The sequence below is a fragment of the Anopheles merus genome, chromosome 2R (assembly GCF_017562075.2).
Source record: "Anopheles merus strain MAF chromosome 2R, AmerM5.1, whole genome shotgun sequence".
NCBI classification, from domain to species: domain Eukaryota; kingdom Metazoa; phylum Arthropoda; class Insecta; order Diptera; family Culicidae; genus Anopheles; species Anopheles merus.
This window is the reverse complement of record NC_054082.1, coordinates 8,445,248-8,471,265: the sequence shown is the minus strand read 5'-3', so window position 1 is coordinate 8,471,265 and position 26,018 is coordinate 8,445,248. Positions and strand designations below refer to the sequence as shown.

The 26,018-nt window shown below is 44.0% G+C and overlaps 1 protein-coding gene across 1 annotated transcript in view; it reads right to left on the bottom strand.

Annotated features, from left to right (window-relative positions):
• Positions 1-25,397, bottom strand: part of LOC121590373 — a 137,549-nt gene extending 112,152 nt beyond the window's left edge. Inside the window, exon 1 of the mRNA XM_041909993.1 lies at positions 25,157-25,397. The gene's annotated coding sequence lies outside the window, so the exon portion shown is untranslated. The remainder of the gene's footprint in view (positions 1-25,156) is intronic.
• Between the last annotated feature and the right edge of the window lie 621 nt (positions 25,398-26,018).

Below are 26,018 nucleotides of genomic sequence, written 5' to 3'. Positions count from 1 at the left end.
TTCAACCCCACGCGTACACGCTATATCGCTCGAGGTTCGGCTGTTGGATGCGTGTCAAAAGTCCATTCAATTTTATTCACCTACCACTGCTCTGTCTCCTCTACTGCACCCTTTGTAACTGTGGTACCGCTAAAGTTCAATGAAGAAATAAGTTTTGAAATAATTATATCTGTACGAAATGCAACAATGCAATCACTTAGTATCACATAAATATCCACCGATCCATCAAGCCTATATCACTTAGGCAGCAAACCGGCAATGCAGACCAAACGGTGAACATAAAACTCAATCATCAATTAGCCTGAACGAAATGAAACATTGCAACAAGCGTGGGATGAGCATCTTTTTGTACCATCTCTAAGCCACATTAACTAGCATAAGAAACAAAACAAAAACCTATTTCAAACGATTTTTTACGTCCCATTTCCTTCCCGGGTGTTAAGATGAATTGCCACAATAGTCATCGCTCAAGACGAGATCAGTTGTTCTTTGGTAATTGTATTTGCCGGAGGGTGTTACTTTCTGTCCACCCATCTCCTCCGTCTCTCTTTACATTTGATCTTTGATGATCTTTCAATTGAATTTGATTGATAAATATTGTTTCATCGATAGCAGCCGCCGGGCTGGAACGCAACAGAGGCTTTATTTGCTTAACTCAATTAACGTGGTCATCATTTCTTCCATTCTCGATGGGATACTCAACCCACCCGCTCTCCAGGCGCTGTTGGATGGTGAGATTCCATATGGTTCATTTTCTCAGTTTGTGCTTAGTACGCATCCGAAATGTGAACTCACGATGGTTTGGCAGAATGATGAAGCTTCTCAAAAATATTTACTCAACTACGTGCCGGAGCGACAACCTGGCGTTAGGTGTATTTATATTTCGCTCACCGCACCGCACCAAGAACGTACGGAGGCTTTCTGGAGTGAAATAAAAGAAGAAAAAATAGCTTTGCCCCTTTTTCCGCAAGACAAATCCCAACATACGCAACAGACGCCTGCAAAGGCCGGCTCCACAGTCAGAGCAACAAGCGGCCCTGGTTACACTTTTCCGCTGTAAATCCCGTTGGGATTGCGAAACATCACACGTGTGCAGTGTGTGCTGTGGGCGTGCGCCTTTGCGTATTTAGAAATTGCGTACGTGATGGCGTGCGTTGCCGGCCCATTCGTACAGGATTTGTTTGTGTAGTCGCTGAAGCGACTGGTAAGTCACCCGCTTTTTCCCTCTGCAAAACTTCAGCATCTGGTGAGCAAGCGGCTCCGTCAAAGCGACGACGGTATCGTCTCGGGTTTGCCAGTCGCCGGTATTTGCGCAAGCCATTTGGTTAAAGGATTCTTGGAGTTCTTTTTTTTGTGTGTGCGTGCTTGGGTGGGTACGGGTGTGTATCTTTGTATCGCTTCGTTTGCTGCTGACGAGGCACGATACAGGAAGCAAACACAGGCTTGCGCTGTGCTGGATAATGTCCTGGAAAAAAGGGTGACCCGGTGCGACACGCACACGGACCGCTTTTTGGGGATGAAAGACAGCACACCCCAAAGGATCAGGTACGTCGTCGTTTTTGTGCCTTAGAAGCCGTTACAGCGATGGGCCCTTTTTGGAAATTTTCACTCACAGAAAGAAAAAAAAGTAGCGGGACAAACATAAACATACACCCGTTTGGAGGGAAGGCAAAAAACGAGGCGCAGGTAGGAAGCATAAAAGGATGATGAAGTAACAAAATATTAATGATGACGCTGCACCCAATCATCCGATGGACCCTGGGTGCCTGGCTTTACGCATTCATGTGTCATACGGCTCATCAACGGCGCCGGCCTGCTCCATCGCATGCTCGACTTGATTAATGGTCAAAGGCCCAAATGCAAACGAATGGAAATGGTCTACCGGGAAAGCACAAATGAATGAGGAGGAGTTTGTTTTTTTCATTCGTGTTGTTGCTCTCTATCAAACACCGTTTCCAGGGACCTCGAACCGGTCGAACCTGGTGGTATGGTGAGCCACCCCAAAACTAATGGATAGAAGAGAAAAAAGCAAGGGTCCTTAATTAAGACTTCTGGTGGTGTATAGTGCCACCGACAGTGAAAGATTTCTATCCGATGACATTTTGGCTGAAAGCCACCTAACGTGTGGAAGGTTAATGAATAGACGGCATGTAAAACCCTTCACCAGGGACACGTACACACGAACACGCAGTCTCTCCCACGTCCTTGAAGATAATTATCAAAAATATGGCCCCGACCATCGAAACTGTGTGTCCCTCGACTCAGTCCGTACGTCCGTCGTTCAAGTGGATGATCCAAATGTGGACGCCATGCTCTCGGGATATGGATCAAAATGGACGAATGGGCGTTTTTGTTGATGAAAATCAGGGGTGTCCTTTCTAAATAGGCGTTAAAACTCTCACGCTAGAAAGCTTTCAAGTTACACCCTGAGTAGTGAACGGTTCCTACAGAGTTGTGTTATTTTTGTAGAATTAAAAATCGTTGCTGAGTGTTACTTTTGTTCTGACGCATTTGAAAATCTCCTAAAGTGAGTTCCAGTTGCCTCAATGTAACGTTTATTTGTCACTCTAATGAAATAAAATACTTGGCTTTAACGCAAATCAGTTTTTAGAAAACTCCAAAGGTAAGTATTTTCAACAAACTCCAAATTCGTTCGTCGTTACCCTTTTTCGTCTGTCGTTAGAAAAGCTGACATCTGAGCTGCTCCGTCTACACGCTCACCGGATTAAACAAATCATCTACCCACTCCCTGACCTTTGATGCATTCTAGATTGAAATAGTTTCCCGTTTGCTCGCCACGTTACGACGGAGACTAATATAAATCTCGTTTCATTTTAATCTTCTACCCGGCACAGCGTTGTTTAGAATTATGCACTCAACTTTCACTCACTGCCACTACCCCAGTGTATATTCTCTCCGAACGTTGGTTGATCTTCCACAGCCCTGGCAGCTATGAAATGGTAGAAAACGTGCTACACGTACGACATAGATTGCAAAAATTGCAATCTTCCTGTTGCTTAAATTTTCATCACCCATTCGCTGGAAAATGCTATCCCTCTGTTCATTTGCTCCACATGCTCATTTACTTGAAGCTTGATTTAATTTCACTGCCTCGTTTCTATCCCAGCAACCGTTGCTTTCGATACCGTCCTCCGTTAGATGGCATACACTGGGAGGTGTCTACGAACCCTTTCCCGTGGCACATTGATTGAATCAATCGCACCGTAACGCTTTACCGCCAATCTGGCGCACGGGCGCCCGTGCGTTCTTCGCTAACACGGCTCGGAGTGTGTTATCAACCCTTCAATCGCCAACATTCTCGATTCGTGGAAACTGTTTAAAGTAAAGACGACCCCGCCCGAAAGCAGTGCACCGGAGGATCATTTACCGCAGCCATTTTTTTCATTACTGTCAGCACAACAGTGTTACCTTTCTGCTCATTTCCCACCTCGTGTGACGTGTAGCTGGGTGTAACTATTTTGCGATCGATTTTCCGACGCACACACTTTCGGTTTTCACGCCGACTCGGTCCGCTCGATGTGGTACGACGTTCACGCTCATCCGTTCATTCGCTTCGTTCGCGCTTTCCCAGCGCAAGCTTTCCCGATTGATGAAAATTGCTTCCTTGCAGCAGGCGCTTAATTTTCCTCACCCAAACCCCCATTCGCCTGCCCCACCACGCAGGGATATTATTTACCTCCTAACACCGATTTTCCTCGCACCTGCCAGCGGCCCATTTGCCTTGTCTTTTCAATCAATGAACGAATATTGATTAGACAGTCGCACAAAAGGGAAGGCACCGGTGGACCACAAAAGAAAGAAAAGCTCTCAATCCGATCAACCACGCCACACGAACCGACTGCAAGCACACTGCTCACCTGCCGGCGCTCTGTTCGAACCTCCACTGGTCGTTCATTTCCCTCCCGGTTTGGGGCTTTTCTCCTACCCCTGCCCACATCGGACACTACATTCTCGCTTCTCTCAAAGGCACTATCGATCAATCACTTTTTGATTGGGAAACCGTCGGTCGATGGTGCATGGCAAAAAAAGGATCATTCTTCCAATCGGTCCTGCGTTAAAAACCGATGGAAAACATGCTCGACACGGGTTGGGATGCCGATGGGATGGTTATGGAAGCGGCGTGGTAATTCTAAAAGGCACACCTCATGCACGCATACGATCCTCTCGCATACGGAAATAAACATTCACGCTGGAGGTCGCATGCCCTCCCGGGGGCCATTCCAAACCGGTGCCGGGTGCGGTGCGTTCGGGTTCGTGTACAACGTTTCGTTTTATCATTGAATTTCCCAGATGCTCTCACCCGCACACCCAACCCTCTCCCACGCAATGGAGCAGAGAGGGGCGAAAAATGCACTTCAAACACGGCAGGATTTTTTCTCCCCGTTTTCCGCCGGCGTTCGTTAAGCTTCCAGAGCGCGCTGCTGTTGTTGCCTCTTGCGGCCACAAGGGCCTGTGTTGGCATTTGCGTTGCCCATTTCTCTACCCCTTAGAGGAATGGTGGAAAATTGCTAAAAACCCCTTTCGCCTTCGGTCGCCGGTAACGGACGTAATCGGTGTACATTTTTATATTTACTTATTTGTTGATGTAATTTCACCCCAAAACGCTAGAGCGTTTCTGTGTTGTTCTTTTTCAACAAGTTTTCTGAGCTATTTTCGTAGGAGAAGGTACATTACGCCACGAAACTCGGGCACAGACTTATTGAAGCAATTTCGTCGGGGTTGAAGTCGGGAGTTTTCCTCCCATACTGAGGATGAATGTAATATTTTTCAGTTTCCTTTCATCCAGCATAAAAAAAGAAGAAACAGTTTGTTGTTTTTTCTGACCCTGCTAACTGCCACAAAATCGTGCGAAGGTGATACAAAATGATGCTGGCTCGCATTGGTCGTAGAAAAGCAATTTTTCAAACACAACTAGACAGTACGCTGACCTGCACTGTGCTGGCTGGTTGGGATCTCCTGGCTTTTCCCCAAAACTGGATTCCGACAGCTTTGTGCAGGAAGCATTCCGTTTTCCCATTGAAAAAAAGAAAGAGAACGGGACGCGAATGAGAATCGCGATAAGAGTGCAGCCACGCTGTCCCGCGCAGACAGAATCACGCTGGAATCACTTTTGAACATCCTGCCAAGCTGCCGCAACCAGCACCTGAGCTAGCATTTGCACAGTACCATCCATGAATCAACCTCTACAGCATTCCCTTTTTTTACACTTTTTCGCAACAAAACGAAGCTGCGTATTGGCTTTTTTTGTTTGTTTGTTAAATCCAAGCGCTCTTTCTCCGTTGAAACACGGTCACTAACGAATGCGCATTGGCGCCGTGATCGGGAACGGACTGACCGAATGTACCGAATGGTCGGAGATTGTGCAAAAGCCAATTCGCTATCATAATGCGGATTTACGGACGAGACCAAATGGATTCGAAATGAAGGCAGAACGCTCGATGGGTGTGTTGCAATGGACGGACTCAACACTCCGTGGATTCGCTCGAAACGGAAACAAGCATTTATAACCAATGATTGTAAAATACCTTCTGATGCAAAGGTGAAGCTGTTATACGATTGTTAGATCATATTATATATTTTTGAAATTCAATTGAAAAATATTGTAGACATATTGAAATTTTTTTCTTGAGTTTCGTTTTTGCTTTGAATCCATGTATTCATTCTGAAACATTCGTTAAGCTGGTATAAATCGACAGGGAAGTATGTTATCAATACAATAAACCAATTGGCTCACCCGCGTTACTGCTGCGTTCGAACACTAAAACACACAATCGTGTGCGTTTCGAAACAAGGAAAACTAATTAAAATGTGTTTTACCTTGCGTTGGTTAGAAAACCACACATCAACCGTACCACATTTCAACTTACAGTTTGCGCCAGTTTTCAGCAATTGCAACTGTTTTGTGTTTGTTTTCGTTTGTTTTTAACACACATGCACACACTCTCCCACTCTTTGTTGCTCTCTATTTTCATGCCTTTCTTTCACTCTTACCCCTGAATTTCAATTAATTTCAAGGATGAAACATGCCCACCATGCCGGTTGTGTTTAGCACACTTTCTTTATTCCCTTCCCCCGTGTGGCGTGTGTGACAAATTGAGTGATAGCAATTAGCAGACACCCATGTAACGGCTCTCCCAACCATTAGACCTGCAAACGATGCAGATCACGTACTGGTTGGGCAAATGTTAAAAAAAAACCTACCGACACAGAGCGAGTTCAACAGAGTTATGTAACAAAGAATAAAGCACATGGAAAGAACAGTTATAAAACAGTGTTTAGAGTTTAGGTCCTTAAAAACGTCTACATGATGCTTACGATAATTGTGAGGTTATGTTTGTATTCAAATTTAAAACTTTTCGCATTTATTTCTCCATTCTGGATAACCAGAACTAAAGTAGCAAATTATTTTTGCCGGTTGTTTTACAGCTAATTGTTAAGCAAGACCGCAAACTAAAGCTCATCTCCGTTCGTTGCCCGCTATGGCCAACCGTCGACCGTCGAGCGCAATGGTCCGTGACGGACACCATCAGCCATCATGCTGCCGGTGTTGCAAATATGGTTCGTGTTTAGGAATGTGTATTTGCGCTGTTGCTTCTGTTTAGGTTAGGGCTTACCCAAAGCCCGCTCAACCATGTCCGAATCGCTTGATGATGATGATGATGATGATGGTGGCTCGAGGGAGCCACGGGAAGGCCATACACCCCGAGGCTCAGTGACTGACAGGATCTTGTAGGCCATTTTGGTGCGGTGCTCATTGTACCTTCTACAGCCTTTCCTAATGGCAGTTCATTGACTCTACCAGCTATGTTGGCTGATGTTGTGCAAAAAATCAACGGTAAAACAATCGGCACTGTTACAGTCTATTGCACCGTACAGAGCGCTGAAATTGGACGATACACATCCTATCGGGTCATGGTCGATTGAATGTACATTGTACATTTTTTTCATTTCATTTAATTTCGATTTTTCAAACGTACGTACATTCCCCGATGGGTGGTTGTGGGTATGGTTTTAATTAAAGAGCACGCCAGATCTGGATTTGACCGTACCGAAGCAGGTGTGCAGAGTCTTGAATTGAGTCATTGCATGCTACCCCAAATTGCGCCATGTGGGCGCCAGAGGGTACGATAAACAAACTACCGATCCCGCTAATTTCTCCACTGGTGGAAAGTGAAAGAATATCGCACCACTTCTTTCCAGAACGCTCCACAGCACATCACTTGAATGCCGCGGCAAAGCACGCAGCAAACACAATGAGGTGAGAAGAACAATTTCGTTTCGTTGTGCTGCATTATAAAAATAGACCATCACACACAAACACACTCACGGCCGAAGATAGGAAGGGGAAACAGGTGTGTGGTTTAAATTGAAAATTAATCCCCCGAACCACTCTCGCAAAGCCCGCACCACTATCGAGAATCGTGACTTTGAGTGGGAAAAAGGTGCGAATAGCGCACTGATGCACTTTAGGGCGGCGAAAGGAAGATAAAATCAGGTCGTGGCATTTCCCAACTAAACAGACGTGGTAGTGTAGTTGAACTGTTGTAATTGAAGTGATATTGAGTTTTGTTTATATTAGAAACTTCTACCAACAACACCATGCCACTCAGTGATTGGCAGGTGTAATGGAATTCTTCGCAACCTCGGCCACCCTTCGTGTGGTTTTGCTTCTTTTTTTTTCAAGCGCTGAAACGCAACCCAATCAGCAACAGCGGGGAACAAACCTAACCCGCAAGTAATTGGCCATTGTAACGATCGTTCGGGGGTGCAGCTCCACCACAACCGACCGGAAGTTGGTTAGATGTGTGCTTCGGTTCGGTACGGGTAGGTCATCACGTGTACCTTTTGTGGTTGGTAGAACGTGGATCGGTGGATCTTGCTTTTCTCCCATTTTCAATGGCCAAACCGAACCGGAAACGGTAAATATGGAATTGCTCTACCTTTTGTTGCGTTTCATGCATTCTCTTGTAGAGCTGAGGGATTTCTCTTGTGTTGGTTACAGTGTGCTGTACGTCGTTAAAGTGCAGGTGGTTTGCAAGTAGGTAACACGCGACAAGAAGAGACTGCTTGCGTGTTGCATTTGTTCTTGTGGGTAAGCGTGTAAGCGTGCTATACATACTGCTAAGATTGTGTACATATTTTAGAGCTTATTGTACCTTTTAACTATTTCAAACTTACTTGCACCGTTAATGGAAACGTTATTAGTCACTGGTTCAAGTACATACCTGAAAATAAAAGAAAAATGATATTTATTTAAAAAAAACTCATTCAACCGTCACTTTAACTAAATCTTTAATTTCATTCTCAAGTCATGTTTTCTTCCGCATAGGAAAATCCATCGAGAACACTACCCATTCCCAATGGATCATTGTTATCCGGTAAAGGGGTGCCATCTTGCCTACCCATACACCATGGCCAAGCAACTACAACCCTCAAAGCCTTTGTGCCGGTCATCGGCATCGGGCTCGACGACACCGTAATTTTTCAATTTTCCAATCCAATTCCCAAAATGCCAATATTATCGGGGCAACGTCGAACTCATCCCGGAGGTTTTCGTCCGTTACCAGGGTGTTAACGATCCCGATAGGCCTGCCAATAACGGATCGGCTATCGAACTCGCACCGGCAACCGGTTGACTATCTCAATTTATGTAGGGACAACATCACACACACACACACATCCCCCTTTCCAAGCTATTGAATATTTCGTCTCTCTCCAGTTTCTGGTTGTGGTTCTAATAAATACGGCTTATCTGCTAGAGGTATCTATATCAACTACTTAAAAAAGGCAGGCCTGTCTGTGTACCGTATTCGGAAGGCTTTCGGCTGGGACCTAAGCTCTATTTAGTTGTCTGCTATCGATCTATTTCTGGGATAGGTAAACGCTACCCTTAGCTCATACATCTTTTTCGAGTGTCATTCCCAAACCCAACTCATTGATAACATCACACCGAGTGCGAAAAAGGGCAAGGTGAGCCGAAAATTCCCTGGAGATGCGAAAAAAAACCAGGATGTCGAGATATCGAAAAGCAGGTAATGTCGTTTATTAGTGGTAGCAAGTGATACTCTTAATCCGGGACGTCTGTGAGATAGGTTCTGGTACTCATGAGAATAATCTTTATTCAACATTTTGTAACTATTTTTTTACATTATTCTTTAACAACCAGACATGTTTTAAATTACTGCTCCCATCAAGATCTTGCAAAAAAAAAGCTTGATTCTCGAAATAAAGTTCACTATCTCGCACAAACGATACTCAAAGAGCAATGAGAATATTGATAGAAGAACCTGAGGCAATCGAAGAATCTTCAACGGATCCTCAAACCCAACAGGCGGATAGCGAAACATCTAACTGCAAACGGTACTGGCAAGACAAGCTCCCTACCTTCCACTAAATCAACGGAACTGTTTTATTTAATTTCCGAAATGCTAACGACTTAAGCAACAATCTTTCGCCACTCTTCTATTTATCCGGCAGATTTATTCAGCTGTATCGAAACGAACGGGAAAGCAGACGGAGACAAAGGCAAAACGGTGCAGGGAGTCGTGTATAAAATTAAGAGCACGATTTGATCAAACGCAGTGTATTCGAATACAGCCAAAAGGCTAGCACTGGCATACTTTGGACCAACGTTTGGACCAATCGTCAGTAATCAGGAAAGAGGACAAAAGAGTCTCGTAATGATTGCTGCGCTGTGTGTTTCGGTTCTGTTCCACTGGTACAATGCATTAGTTGTTCATTTTATTCTCGTTTATTTGGTCTTCCGCGGAGAAAGCGAGGCTGGGGTTTCCTTTGTGTGAAAGTATTTCTTTTAGTGATACTTTTTACCAACACATTCTTCCATTGTATCGAAATTTGGCCAAAATTGGAACTTTTAAAGCAAGTGGTTTGGCTACATCTATACGCCCCTTATCCACAGTCATCTCGTGCCAAAGGTTGCTCTCTTTTTTTCCCTACCGAAACCAGAAAAAAGCAATCGGTAATGGAACTAATTAATTACGTTTCTCGTTTCAAGGCACGAAAAACACGTACCGCCCGGTACGCCAAAATCGCGCACCCGAAAAGTCTAAAGAAACGGCTTCAACAAACGAACTGCACTGCCTTGCACGGTGGATTCGAGCAAAATGTCTAGGGATGCAGTACGAACGAACAGCAACACCTAACACCCACATCGGCAGTGGTAGTAGAAGCGGTAGCAAAGAGCAAATCTGCAAAGGCGTCGAAACCGTCTTAGAGCATAATTTAGTTTGCGCACAAGAAACACGTACCATTCGCAGTGGGTCGAAACTACGCGGGAAAGATTTCGCTATAATTCACATCAAACACTAACGAAAGCAAAAACCTGCCTTGAATCCATTATTATATCGAGCCAGTCGCCGGCCGTTTGGTGCCGTTCTATCTGCCGTTAGTCTGCGCATTATTTTCTTTATACCTTATTTACCCTCAATTAGATTTTAAGGCATTGTTGTGTTCCCGAAAGGAAAGAACTTTTTCAGCATCGATATCCACCGGCAGATCTGTTAGCAGGTTAGGATAAGAAACATGTCTTATTCGATACTCAACAAATTGCTTCATCCTGATCGATGTTCTTTGAAGATTTACATCGAAAAACATAATGGTGCTTCAGGACTAAAAACGCCATAAAGCTCCATTATTGCACACACACACACACGCACACAAAGACTCCATCAGAAGTGTTCTCGAACAATCAAATTTGAATATGATGATACCGATCCAGTAAAAAATAGCTACGCACAAAAATCGATCCCCGAATCCCATCGTCAAAATCCCTACTTCAATTTAATGAACCATGGACCATGGTAGTATGTCTATTACTGGATGCCTTCGACAACCACTATTCACAGGGGATTTGCTTTACCAATCAGCATATCCTCGCCAGTCCGATAATGCTAAGCCTGTTTACGAATGGTCAACTGGGGACAACACGAGAGTGAATCGCATCAAACGCACATACACGATGGCAGATCATCGCATCGCATCGTTTGTGGAGTTCAGTATATTCAGAGAGACGGACCAGTTGGTAAGCTCCTCACCATGAAATGGTATGGTAGAAGAAAACGAAAAAATGAGGCTCCAAATGGCAACACGTGGATTCAAAACCACCCTTAGCCCGGTCGCAGAAAACGCTTGTCGAAGACTATCACATTACTCATCGCTTTTCGGAGCAGGAAAGTTGATCAAACATTTATGCATTCAGTTTCCTTTGCCTGGCGCATACAAGTGGTGTTATCGTTTTACCGTCCAATGCAAATAATGGCAAGTCTTTGTATCGAGCTGTTGCCCGAGGAGTGTGTTTTTTTTCGTCACCGGCGTGCTCTTCTGTTCAACGCAAAGATGTATGGATGTTCATGCCTTGGAGGCACAAACAGGACGATTGTGTTAAATGAGAATGGAAGTAAAGAGGCAAGACCCGAGTATTGCAAGATACCACACATCGGCAATGTTGAACATCCTGAAAGCACCCGCTGCTGCTGGTGATTCCTAACCGATGGTCTGAAATTATGCCCACAATCTGCCTATACTGCATACCTACTTCACCACAAAACATTCACCACAATAGCGTATGTATGGTGGCGTGTGCATGAATACCCAACAACATTGTTGTTTGAAAATGCGCCCTTCTTCTACCAGGTGGGTACATATTAATCCAACCTGTTCGACCGTGTTCGTCCCCTATAAAACACATCCGGAGGTCCCGGCCCTCTCGGCGTTCTGGCGGAATGAAACAAGCAGCGATAAATAATGCATGTGAAACAGTCACCCGCCCATCCCAACCAGACACAGTGTGATAGCTGAGCCTGTATTAGTACGCTACGCTGTGGTGCCCTTGTGTCCTCACTCAGCACAAGGAGGACGTATCGAAGAAAGGACGCTCCTCGCTCTTTGTATGGTTTGATCGCTTCTCGATTCTCCTGGTCCTGAATCGATTCGATAAGTTTGTATTGGTGTAGTCGCTTAGGTGACCGTAACACACACCATTGGTTGTACTGTGCCGGGGTCAGGTTGCTATGGAAGCGAGACTTGGCACACTATTTTGTATAGTTGCATGCTTTCATGGGCGCCCATTCGGTTAGGTTCAGGTTTTGAGTGATTGGGACATGCTGTCGCCACATGCAATCGTCTCCTTGGCTGTCACGCACACAAACACAACCCCCCCAAACCCTTAGTATAACCGTGAGTGAACTAATGTTACGTAAATACAATTAAGCTGTCGCGATTAAAAATAACAATTTCGGGCTGAAAAGCATTAAAAAACATCGCAAACGGGCAGTAAGGCGTTTGAAGAAAGTTTATCTAACTGTGGGCGTCTGGCAAAAAAGTATGTGGATTTATTCATCGCTTTCTTTTTAGCTGGAATTTTCCTTACCGTGTTATTTGCTGAGGAAAAGTGATCTGCTTGGTTGAAAGATTTTGCACAGTTTCCGAAGAAATGCCAACGATACACATTCAACCGACCCACGCCAAGGTTGATAAGATATCCCGTATGACCTGGCTCGATTTTTTCCCCTTTTTTATCGGCTAAAGATTTTTCCACTTTTTTCCCACACTCGCGTGGAAATTCCTGTGGTACGGTTGTTATTTCTTTTTTTCTCTCTGAAAGCCAGCGGTGGGGCCAACTTTGCTGGAATCAAAGAACGAAAGGACCACCGTTGGCACGGGGAAAGAGTTCCCAATTATTTTCGATGAAATATCAGATAACCATTCCGGGCCGGGGAGCGAACGTAAAAGCTCGAACCTTAAACGGGCCATTGGACAACTGAACCTCCCAACCCTTAATGGTATTGATTCGTACAGAATGGCAGAAAGAATCGATTCCGAAGCCGGCTGGAATATATATTTTTGGGCCACGGTAATGGTTAGATGATATTTTTCGTTCAATACAGTGGCCTCGGTCCAGCGTTTTCGGGCAGGATTTGTGTTACATGGGCAGAAGCTTTGTTCGAGCTAAAGGATAGTGAAAGTATCATTAACAATAACCCAACAATGGACAAAGCTGGATTTGGCGGAGGGCTGCATCGAATAGAAAAAGGATTAAATAACACGATCGAAAGGGATTTCACTTTTTAATTTGCTACGCAACACTGCAACATTTGGAGGCGATACAAATTACTGAGTTCAAGGTACTTTAGCGGAAGCCTTTCTGTTCTTATTAAATAATGCTTTAATAAGGCAATGCTCTTTCATTTTTGCGTCAACCTCACTACCGACCCTTTCAACCTCACTAAAAGCGATCAGGCTAGGGTGTATTATTTAATTACATCAAATTACTTAACCATCAGCCCATCTTTGACACAACACAAATGGTCATTAATGTCGTTAAAAAAAGACGTGCATATGAAAGAAACGAACTGAACGCAACTACTAACAGGCGCTAATGTCAACCCGTCTGTCAATAAATATTGTTTCATAACAAGAGTAATTGCGCGCCAGCACCGTGCGTATGGATAGAACTGCCTATAAAACAGCCCACCCACTACCAGATCAAACAGTTGAATGGAAGCACGGAACGATCTCTCGATCCATCCATTTCGTATGACTCTAGCTACCGATGATTTCCCACACGCTCCAGCTAGAACAAAACCACCCTTTGCACTGTTTTACAGTGCAGCGTTCTCGAGTGGAGCAACGATACCACCTACCGATGGGCAGAATGGCCCACGTTCAGGGTGGGATGCTGTTTGCTAACCTTCAAATGGGCACTAGCCCAGCGCGTGCTGACTATAAATAAAACAGTGTTGGACGATTGTAATTCAAGTGCCAAAGTATTTCTTTGCTTTTCAATGTGGAAAAACGGTCCCAACAGTGCATACCATTTAGAATAACTTTTATATTGTTTTCATGTGGCGGTTTAGATGTCAGGCTGGCCGCAACGGCGGTACAAAACCGCGAGTAATCCCTCTTCTTACGGCTGTTTGATTTGCGTACGCCTGTTGGGTTGCATTTGAGCGTACACCAACGCGGCGTGTTTGCCATTTTAAAAATCACCGCTCGGTGTGTGTGTGTGTGTGTGTGTGTGTGTGTGTGTGTGTGTGTGTGTGTGTGTGTGTGTGTGTGTGTGTGTGTGTGTGTGTGTGTGTGTGTGTGTGTGTGTGTGCGTCGGTCTTTACAAAGGGAGAAACGTGTCACCGTCGTCATATATGTGCGTACCCCGTGAAGCCCGGCTGCCGGAAACGTCCAGCATTGAAAAAGGAAACGCTGCCGAGGCGGTAACAGAGGCAGAGCTGTATTTTGCAACTATGCAGCTGCAACCGATCCCTCTCGGTGCGGTGGTTTGTGTATGGAGTCGCACGTGGGATGCAAGAAAGGGAAAATGTTAATGTACAGTTTGCCAAACCAAGGTCTCCTAGACGACATTCTGCTGCGCGAGGCTGGTTCTTGCTAAGTAATTTGTTTAACTTTTTCTGCTTCAGTTACACTTAAACGAACTCTTAAACGTGCAAAATAAATTCAAACTGTTTATGAATAAAATATATAAAAAGCTAATATTTGCTACATAAAGTCGTTACAGCAAAGTCTGTTTATGTAACATTTTACGAGCTACCGTGCACGAAGGTAAGGGTCTAATTTTTGGCCCATTTCACCTTAAGATTAAATTGTAGGCATAAAAGAACAGGTTTTCACAGGTGAAAACTTTATTCCTACCCACCGGCCGAAAGCCCACTGGTCAGGCTTCACAGGTTTGTTTTTCTGTTTTTCGGTTGCCCTCGCCACGGAGGTTAAAAGCTGTCACACTGCTGACAAAGTTCGCGACATTCAACCTCTCACAAACGAGAAGCATCGAAAGCGGTGGCTTTCTTTAGGTTCTTTCTACGGTCTGTCATGGACGGGAACTGCCTTAGCTGCCGTAGCCTCCCGGGAGAATAATCATTCTGGCGTAACATCATTTATTTATTAGTTGTTTCGAATTTATGGAGTCCCATTTCGGGCACAGCGTCCAGTTTCACCACGTTCTCGGTTGCGTTCATTTTGATCATCATCAGCTATTCGCTCCCTTCCCTCCCCCTCACTTTGGAGGGAGTTTTGGGAAGGGGAAGGGGGGGAGGGTCGTAAAACAAAAATGCTGGCTTCTGCACTGGCTCACTGAGTCAGAAACGGCGCCACAGCACGAAAACGAAATGTTGCCCCACCGTGGTAAGGGCCGTTTGTCCCTGAGGAGTTGGTCAAGTTTTGTGGCAGCAGTGGCAAAGCCAATAATACCACAGCACAGACTTTGACTAAAGCAGTCGAAACTGTCACTGGGAATTTGATGGTGTTTGAGTCACTAACTAAACCAGAAAAACGTAGTTAAATGTGAAAAAATGTCCTTTTCTGTATTTAAACATGTTTCATAAAAATGCACAAATACGATCAACATTAATCGGTCGCTAAATCAAACCAAAACAACTAATGAGCAAACAATGAACCAACTGATGAACGTGCAAAAATCCTTCTTCTATATGGTTTTGCTCCTATTTTCTCTGTCCCAAAATGGAACAAAAAACTACAGCACAAAACATAAACTACCCCTAATTGGATACCGCATACCACCCGTTTACTCCCGAGGGAATGTTTCGGTGTATCAAAATCCAATATTCCTAATTTCCTTTCGGTAGTTGCGCCCACCGCTCACCCTTCAGACCGGCGGACACGAAACCTGGAACGGTAATCGAATTTTCATTATCGACCCGAAAGTTAGGCACATCACGAGAACGAAAATTGATTGAGCAACATGTCGTATCGTGTGCATGTAGATGTCTGTGTCTGTATGGAGTACCCCGTTTGCTTAATAGTGATGAAAGGACGTCAACCGTTAAGTATGTTCATGTTCAGGCGGGCTGAAGCAGGTTTAGGTTCAAGTCAACTTGGGACCTATAGCTACGATAGAAAATTTTACCATATTTGCTACGAATTTGGAATAGTATTTACAAAAGAGTAATGAATTTGAAACCGTTGAAGGTTAAGATACGACGTAGACAAATTGTCAACTAATTTTATGTAAAACTATAAACTGAAATCAATAATTGTATCTCATCAATCAAAATAAACCAATAAACAATACAAACACTTTTTTAGCCTTAAAACATAAGCTCACACATTGTTAAAGCCAACCAACAAATAGCACACATAACAACGAACCTTCACCATTCTTCGAACTATTAGTCGTACAGCGTACAACACTCCGAAAAAGTCGCAATCGAAAACCTTCGACCTCGGAAGCACCGGAGCGCCACTTGTCACCGCCCATCCAATAGGCGGATGTTTCAAGGATACGCTCAATCAGTATCGTGTTACGCGGGCCTGCCAGATTCCAACACCAACCGACTGAAGAGACAAACCCGCTCTCCCCCCCCCCCTCCCCCCCTCAGCGGCACTGGGCTATTGTCGGGATGTTGGGACACCGCTACCGGTGTCTGTCGTCGGCGATACGGTAACCTTATCCCAGAGTACACTTCGTGTACGTGTATCATGTTATTCCGGTGTTAGCTTTCTTCCTTCGGCACGTTTCGGCAGGACCGGCATTCGAGGAGCGTTCCCTTCTTCGATGCCATTCCGGTCCAACTTCCGGTGCTTCAGCGGTGACTATTTGCCCTCGCCCTCGAGGGTGCTTTAAGCGACAATTCACGGTTGGCACCACAGTTGACCCCACGGTAAAAAATGAACGCAGAGGACATTTTCAGAGTGTTTTTAAGAGCTCCCTGTTTCTTTCCCGAATCGACATTGGTGCGCTTTTTTGCACGCGATGGCAAATTTGTCCCATTGACAGTTTGAAGCCAATTGCGCTTCGTTCTAATTGAGACCGTTCTACCCGGTTCCCCTTATTTTTCGCGATCCGCAAACATCTTCAACTTATAAACGGGGGAACAAATTTCCACTTCGACAGTGGCAGAGTTGTCGAAATAAATCGCGACAATCCGGTTGACAATATTGTTCTTCCGCTGCTGCCCATTCACCGGGTTCGGGGAGTACGCTACTAAATACAGCAAGAAAGGGACAATTGACTCAAGTTGCTTCTTCCGAACAGAAGGCCACGATTGCACTCGGAACGGTTTGCGAACAAGTTGTCCAATGCAGTGCAGTACGCTATCAGACAAGCACTGCACTGCTGAACAAGACTGCAGCAATGATCTGAAATGCTGAAAAGAAGGCGAAAAAAAAGAGCTAGAGAAAACATCCAACCAACGAAACGGATTGACCGATTTCATTTCGAATCCATTTTTTCCTTCCTTTTCCACTGCAATCCAAATGTCCTTTGGGCTTTCGGGACGAGAAAGAAAAATCAATTCAACGCAGCCGGGACGAGCATTGCTTAAACCGCAAAAGGCTACCCTAGCACCGACCAGGAAGCTTCTCTGGGCGGGCAACCAACACAAAAGCAGCAGCCAGCAAAAAATAGGCTGCAAGAGCGCGAGACCTATCCGGACGAAAATTGAATGCAATTTAGACTCAGCAAATTCTTGGCTTGACAGTGGCTCGAAGTTGGAATGCCAAACCGGCACAGCAAACTTGTGTGACATTATCGAACAATTTGCGGAACACCATCTCGATACTCACCCGTCCCACTGGCTCTAGTGCGGATCTGATAGAAACTAAGGATTTAATGAGAGTTTGTTTTTTTTGCGTGTGTCGGAGTTCTTGTGGTGTCCGTACTTTTTTTTTTAGCTGTACCGAATAGACGTTTCCCACAAATTGCCTTTGCCTTTGCGATGAGATTATGCTGCGACAGATTTATTCGTGGATAAGTTTTTTTCCCCACCGTCCTTCTTGCTTCGCTTGGTTTTGTGTTCGTTCTGGTCCTTCTGTTTGTTTTTCTTTTTTCCTTTGCAGCTCAAGCTGTCGATGAGGTCGGGGCTGCATCAGTTTGTCTTGGATGACATCGAATTATGTGCTAATATTTGATCATTGTTTCCGATCTAGGCATTAGTTTGGCAAACTTGACTCAGCGGAAAAGTTTAACCGATTGGGGTTGCTAGCAATGACGTGGTGCAACATGATTTTGTGGTTTGTGAATCGTTTGGATGGTATTGCTAATCAATGATCTAGCATTTAATATTCAGCATATTTATTAGTTTTCTATTAAAAGTTGTTATAAATCAAAAATAAACAATACAAAAACTGCAGTCCCTTTAACAGCGAACAACAAGGACTCGCTCAGCAGTGTACTGAGCTGCCAAGCTGTTTTGACACGCCATAAAAACAAGGGCGGCGAGGTGTTAAAGAGGTTGTGTCAAAAACCTACACTCTCCCTCTCCCTCGTTCTCTCTCTCTCTCTCTCTCTCTCCTTCTCTCTCTCTCTCTCTGCCATTCTATTCTCAGCGCACGATAAGGGTTGTTGAGGTTCGGCAAAAGGAAATAAAAACCACCCGACAAAGGACGACACTTCACGTTCATTCAAAATATTCCAGCTTTTTTTCCTGTTGTTGTCCATTGCCGACAGCATGGCACCGAAATCGTATCGCAGCTAAAGCATATCGTTATGGCCGGGTGTTGCAAAAGGCACTTAAGAGCGTACACAGAAACAGGCACAGCTTGGCTTCTTGCGAGAGGCCGCACCGGCCTTGCTTCATTTTTGTTTATTGGCACCGATTTGCACTTGAGGTAATGTTGTTGATTATGGAATTTATATACGATTTTTTTTTTCGTTCAGTTTCGCACAATAAATAATCTGTTGTTTTATTCTGCATACCGTGTTTTACCTCGATGCATTACTGTTTATTTTCCTGCACCTTGTCTGCTGCCGAACAGCAGGACAGCACATTTGTTCGTTCAATAACCTCACATAAATCACCGAGTTTCGAAAGGGCGGGGTAGATATGGTGGCAGAAAAGTCGTCCCTGCCTAGACGCGCCAGCTCTTTAACTTGTGTGAGGTAGCATCGGGTGTTGGCATAAAATATTGGCACAAAAGTTTTATCAATAAATGGCGCGAGCTTCGTCCACCCGATATCATGTCGTTCGATCCAACAAAGTATTTCGAACCGCACCGAAAGGGATCAAATTTCGTAAGCATCCCCATTTCCTCCAGTCAGGGCCGTGATGGCTTTCTGTTCCTATTGCTTTGTCGTTCGGAAACAACAAGAAAGCAAGTATAAAGGTAGCAAAAATATTAACAACCAGATTGTGGTGTTCTTCTTCAACATTGTACTCGAGCAGCCTTGGGTGACTTTGTTCACCTCGGAAGCCATACAGTGCAAGAGGGTTGGAAAATATAAGAAATGAGACTAAAACTAGGCATACCATTCTTATTTAATGGCATTTTGTTTAACATTCTAGATCAAAGCTATGCTTTCATGTTGATGTACCCCATAAATGGCCTGCATTTGAACTTCAATCTTTCAAATCTTCTTAACTACACTCATGATATTGTTCTAAAGAAGATACTTCAAATAATTGTGCTGCACAAAATCATCCTCCAGGCTTCTTGGAATAGAACATCATTAGTTTATAAATGTAAAAAATTGTTGTTCTTTCCGGTAGCTCTTGCCAGTAGCTGAAGAATTATTACAACCTTGAAACATCCCTCAAGATGCATGCCACTCGAGTAAAGCCTAAGCACTGCTCAGCACAAGCCATGTCGCAACGCAAACTAACGGTTCATGCCGCTAGAAAGCCCCCGCCCTTACTGTAGCTACAAATTTCGCCTTAAGCAGTCGACAATTTCCCGAGAATACACCAGCAAAAGTTACGAAAAGAGTCTGTAGAAAGCTAGAATGGTTTTCACGGGCCCAAGGCTTGAGCTACTGTTTCCTGTTAGGAAAAACTGTGGATTCTTTTGAGGCACCGTTTCATTCTGGGTCCCATCGCAACATGCCTGCACTGACGACTTGATGGTTGTGAAATGCCTTGCCTGTCCCAACTGTTTGGAAAAAGTTGCACCAAACTCTCACGAGCTTGCTTCTAAAAACAAACCCACCAAACAGAACGGCCATAGTTCGCAATGTTGTGCGAATTGTTTGAGGTCCAGGTTTTTTTTTCATTTCGTGTCATATTTCCCGGTGAACTCTTTTAGAATTGATTGGCGAGGAAGCGGAGTTTCAGGAAGCCTCAGAATACACTCATAAAGGAAAAGTATTACATGGCCCAAGAAGTAGTTGGAATTGAGTCATTTGACCTTGTTTGGTATTATTTTGACATGTTGTTGTAAAATCAGTATGATATTGTTTGTTATATTTGCTGGTTCATAGACTAGCAGAACAAAAATGGCTCACAGTAGGAAACAATAACTGCCAATGCTCGTATGAATCTTCCAATCTTCCGCAAAGGTTGTACAAATTTAATTATCAAATGCTTTAACCAAACTTCCATATCCTACGCCGCTCTACCGTCCAAACAAACAGAACTCGCCGTAAAGAGTAGCTTAATTTTAAAACAAATACAGTCTTTCACGGCTTCCAAATGAAGCCGCCCGCTAAACTGGCTCACCAGACACACACACACATACACACGTATATGCTTCTCATACTGGATGCCTTTGCGGCGGCACCACGCAAACCTCAAAGTGAAGCAAGCCGTCAAAGTCAAACTCTGTGTCTTCTGCGCCTACAGAACTGTACGAAAGCCCACACAGGAAGGGGTTACTACAATGCCAAACAGTTATCAAATCGGTAGTTAAAAACATTGGGAAAACATTACCAGCACTAGCACGAGAGAAACAACACGGTTAGTTCCAGCAAAATGTGTTTTTAATCAACGCTGGCGCAAGAAATAAATAAAAAAAACCCCGTACGAAAAAGCTCATTTCTTTCACATGACAGCACAGATCGTAATGTATGTGCTGCTAGAGATGGATACAGTTGTGTGCGTCTGTACCTTACTTGGAAGATCGCAGTTTGCATGAAAAGCATGCAGCGAGAGCAGAAAGAAGCTAATTGTGGAATTGTTTCCAGCATGATTGCGATGATTAACATTAATTAAGTGCTGCGGTAGGCACGGGAGAATCAACGGCGCGAGGGGCTTAGACTCTTCTCTTTCTTTGCTGCTGCGCGCTTATTTGGTGATGGTTTTAGAAAGAGAACGAACGGAAACGATCAAGACGAGCATGCTGAGGAGTAAGACGTTGCGGGGAAGTGTGTACATGCTCAAGCGATGTTGCTGTTCTACCATCTGTTTCGGTTGATCGCTGTAGCGCGGCTGTAAAACTCACTCGCTGTCTCCTCTCTATCACTCTATCTCCGCCGGCACTACCAAAAGCCCTTCAAATGCGTTGCCCAAGCAGCAGCAGAATGTCTGGGTCACTCACCCACTGGTATAGAAGAATGTACACATTCTCTACGCATGACGGCTTGCGAATGAACAAAAGATCGCTTTATGTTGAGCTGTCACGATCGTAATAATCGACGCAATAATAATGGCGCCATATGGAACGGTGTATAACATACAGATTGGTGTAGTAGATGTCGCAGTTTTCGATCGTTTAGGATGTACTAAAATAATTGTAATAAATTTTATTTCTGAAAAACGTTTGACAAATTTCAAGCGAAGCAAACGAAGTAAAAGTGACCAAAAGTGATTGTATCATTAATAAGATATAAACCTTTTCAACCTTGTATAATTATCATATTTCATGCACAACCAGCTAATATTAGTGAGCACGAAGGATATAAATCAAGATCGAGAACAAACACCTCTGATGGGTGGTATTTCCCCTGCGCATAATAATGAGCTAAAGTTGCATTGCTAAGCTGCTTCCTGCATCACTATGACACTGTTGAATTGCGGATGTACGGAGATAAATCACCCACATTCAATCATCCAGCAATTGCTAGCACACATCAACACACACACACACACACACAGACACTGACAATCTTAGTCACATTCCGATCGAAACAATCGAAACCACATCAATCGAGCCAACTGGACGTGAATGTACCGGCGTTGCGTTGGTGTTTGCTGGTCCGTAAACGATTGCAAGAAAAGCGCCCGACAGAAGACCACTCGCCTGGCTGAGCCTTCAAAATTTTCTGATTCGATGGTCTGGAAAATAGGCGAATCATTGAAGTCATTCAAGAGAAGCTCTGCTCAACGTACGGCTCGTGGTTGTTATTTTGGATACGTTTTTCCTAACGTCGAGAAGTTTCAAAATACAAGTCTACAAAACCATCGGTTGTAAACGCTACGTAGAAAGATTAGAATTATTTCTTTACAATTATTTGTGATTGTAGTTGTTACTCGTAACGTTCCAATCAACCATTAATCGATGCAGCACCGCCACACATTCACTAGAGTGTTGGTACAAACACCATCAAACGAAAAGCATAAATCTTGCCGCACCGCATGGTTATAATGTGCACGGTCATACACTGCAATTGTCAATTACTTCCAGCAGCTGTTTCACTGCATCACGAGAAAAACAACACCACACTCCACATCAGGTTTTACTTACGCTAAAGGCGAACGCACTAATGCAGTTGGAATAAATTAGTCGATCAAATGTCGAGGTTTCGCCGCTACGAAGGGGCCTAAGCTGCACACAGAACTGTTCTTGCAATCTTTTGTTTTGCTCTTTTTGCTGTCTTTGCTATTAAAGGCGTGTGTAGTAGAGAATACAACTTTATTTTACGGATTAGACGTTGTTTAATCCCTGAATTCCAGAATGTTTATTTATACATTAAAACATATTGTTAAAAGCTCACCAATGCTTGAAAATTGTTATCGTGCTCTCTCTCTCCCTTTCTCTCTCTCTTTCTCTCTCTTTCTCTCTAACACACTCTCTCTCTTTCTCTTTCTCTCTTTCTAAAAAAACTCAATCTGTCTCTTTTTTCTCTCAATGCGTATTGCGTAGTAGTCTTTAAAATGACTCATCCCCTACCAATCATATGCTCATTAGGAAGATAATTTTACGACTGTGACTCCCAGCGAAACAGCACACTTACGACTGCCCCTCGCGATACGGGTTGAATGCTTAACGAAGTAACGTGACCGACCGGCTTTTAGGTTCATTTTAAGTGAATTAATCTTCATGCAGGCCACCTTCCACCGTATCGCATGCGTACGGGTCAGGCACGCAAGATGCTCCTCCCCGGGGCATGATAAAAACAATTTGTTCTCCCATCATACTCACTTTACCATTGCGTTCAAGGCTGCGTTGTGCCTTTGCCGAGATCAAACGTCACAAAGGCAAAACAGCGACTGGTTCTAAATACTAATGCTCCGATCAAGGTGAAGCCTCACCGTGCGATCGTTATTCTACGATCAGGCGTGTGCAACTGTTCATTCTACCGTTCTTCACCCACATTATGGCATGCATTGTTCCCCGTATAATTGCACCGCAGCACGATGCAGCAGTAAAAAAACGAGCCCTCACAATCGCATATGAGCAGAAGCTGCGGCTACAAAATTGCGTAACTTCGCTTTCGCTCCAGCCTGTAAAAGAATGATGCGATTCTAGTGGAATTCTCTTTGCTGCGAGTTGCTGCGCTCATGCACCGCGAATGTTGCCAGTGTTGACGCTAATAACACACCACCCCTGATCTTGATCTCGTTTCATCTCACAGAGGGAACTAACACTCACGCATACATTCTCACTGAATGCAGCAAAGCGTTACTCACCCCCGTAGAACATTGTCCAAACCCCAACACGCGTAGAAACACGATTCTAAGCCGCGATTAGTCGGCAAGATCCGAGATTTAAGATCGTTCCCACAATCATCGGTTGTTGATTATTAATTATCCGAGATGAAAATTGGCGCAATCGGGCGAAGCAACGCAACGCTGGAAGACCTTCGCCCATGTGCGAAAGGTAGGTTGCAAAAGCCTGCCCTACGTGATAGGGCTGCTAGAGTGGGACGCTATCTAGCGAAGGCTTCACCATTGCCACCCTGTCTGATGCTGGTGCCAGATGATTTGCATTTGCTTGGGCTAAGCATCGGCGTTCGACCTACTGGGGAGGACCACGATGGCCGTGAAAGTGAAACAGGTGAGCAAGTGTGTAACGATTTGCTGCTATCGCAAAAGTGCATTAAGCAGACATTAAGGGACACGATGTGTTGGAGGGGCTTGCAGGCTGAGACGCCGGCTGGTGAGGCCTCTGTTTGCTTGCGTTGCATTATCGATCGAGTAATCTAATTTTATTAATTGCTGCTATCAACGTTTACGGTGTATCGCAAAGGCATCAAATGGTATTGTTTTGAGGTGAGCTGCCCAAGGCTGAGGCAAATCGATACTACTTAAAATAAACAATTCCAGAGTGGAATCATTCCACGAATATCGAAACACAATTATTTTGAAACTGTAAGAAAGGGAAATTAGCTTATTTATTATTCTAGGCATATTTACTCTTAAGTGGAAAGTATAAACAAGCCTATGAGAAATCATCATTTACCTCAAACAACGCCATCTAAATAATTCATGTTTCAATCATCAACAGATCATTAATCATTGAACAATTTAGTGTAAACTAAAAATATTTTTTTCCATCACTCAATCATCTCGCCACTCAAGCCTACAAAGGAGTGGAGGGTGCACGAACTTCAGTGGTACGAATAAATTCAGCAACGATTTAATTATAACACCCCAACGAACTTCAGCAAACTTCAATCAGCTCACCCACATTGCTTAATTTTCACTTGTCACCTACTCTCAGTATCACCGCTCCCCGCTACCCAGAAACCGTGGGACAATTAGACAAACAAAACACACACACAAAAAACCCAATCATCCCAACCCGAACCAATCATTGATCGAGCGTTCGGATCGATAACCACTGTGCCAGAGGTGATGGTGGTATCACCGATGTTTGCAATTATTTTCACTTCACCAGCAGAATGTTGGTAATTATTTTCACTCAACCCGTGCCGGGTGTGATCGGCTACACCAGGGTACTGCGGTTTTGAAATGCAGGCAAACACAAACAATATCGAGCTCATTATCATAGCCCTTTTGCTCAGGTACCGGCACCATACCCGTTCCGCCATGACCATGGTAAGGGATTCGAACATTTTAAACCGCTTTGCAGGTGGCCAGTAAGCCTCGTTTTCAAATTTAGATTGATTTGTTTGCCCACCACCGATATTGCACCAGTGGTGTATTATTCAAGTTTAGAAAAAAAACTCATCTAAATTTTATCCACCGCTATCTGTACATGTTTGATAAAGGCGTTACGGGGGTAATGATTTGCGACAATCCGGGATGCTCACCAAAATTAGGCTGCTGCTCGACAATCGGATACAGTCCACCAACGTTAAAGTTGGGATCTAGAAACGGTTGCTGCTGCTGGATATAAAACGGTTGTTGTTGCGGCTGCTGCTGCTGCTGCTGCTGCTGCTGCTGCTGCTGTTGAAACTGTATGAAGTCCTCAATTTTGAACCGCTGCACCGTTACTGCACTGTACGGAAATGCGTTTGGAATCGTTTTGCAATCGTTGCCGCTTAACGATATGACCCAATCTTAGGTAATGCGTAATGCAGTTTGCTTCACTGAAACGACGACACCTTTCGACTGTGTGGAGTTAAAACTGGCAAGAAAATCGCTATCCGTTTTTCTCGCTTATTCTACTTTGCTTTTGAAGCTTTTGTAACAGAGTGTTTTAATAAAATGAACAACTTGTTTTTGGGTTTGTTAGTTAATTGGTTTTTTTGGTAGAAATTAGACTTTTTAAAAGTTGTTTTCTTGTAATGTATTATTTTTGTTACTGAATTATTTTATCCAAGAGACACAATCACTTTAGAAACGTTAAAAAATCACACGCACACTTGCATACTTGTTGTCATATTTAAGGTTTCACCTAACAAAACCATACACAGGATTGCTGCACTATTTTTAATTTCCTCCCCAATTATAACTGGACGAAACTCCTGCAAGCAAAACACACAGCGCTCGATTAGTATGACTTTTTGAAAGAAACATAACATTTCTTCCAATACACGGAAGATTCTACACTTTCACTTGGTTCCAGCTTTCAAATTAGAATTGCACTATCACTATTACTGGTCTACGCACAATTTTGTATGATTTCAACAAGCTGACCCATGTGAACAATGACTTAAACGACAACAACGA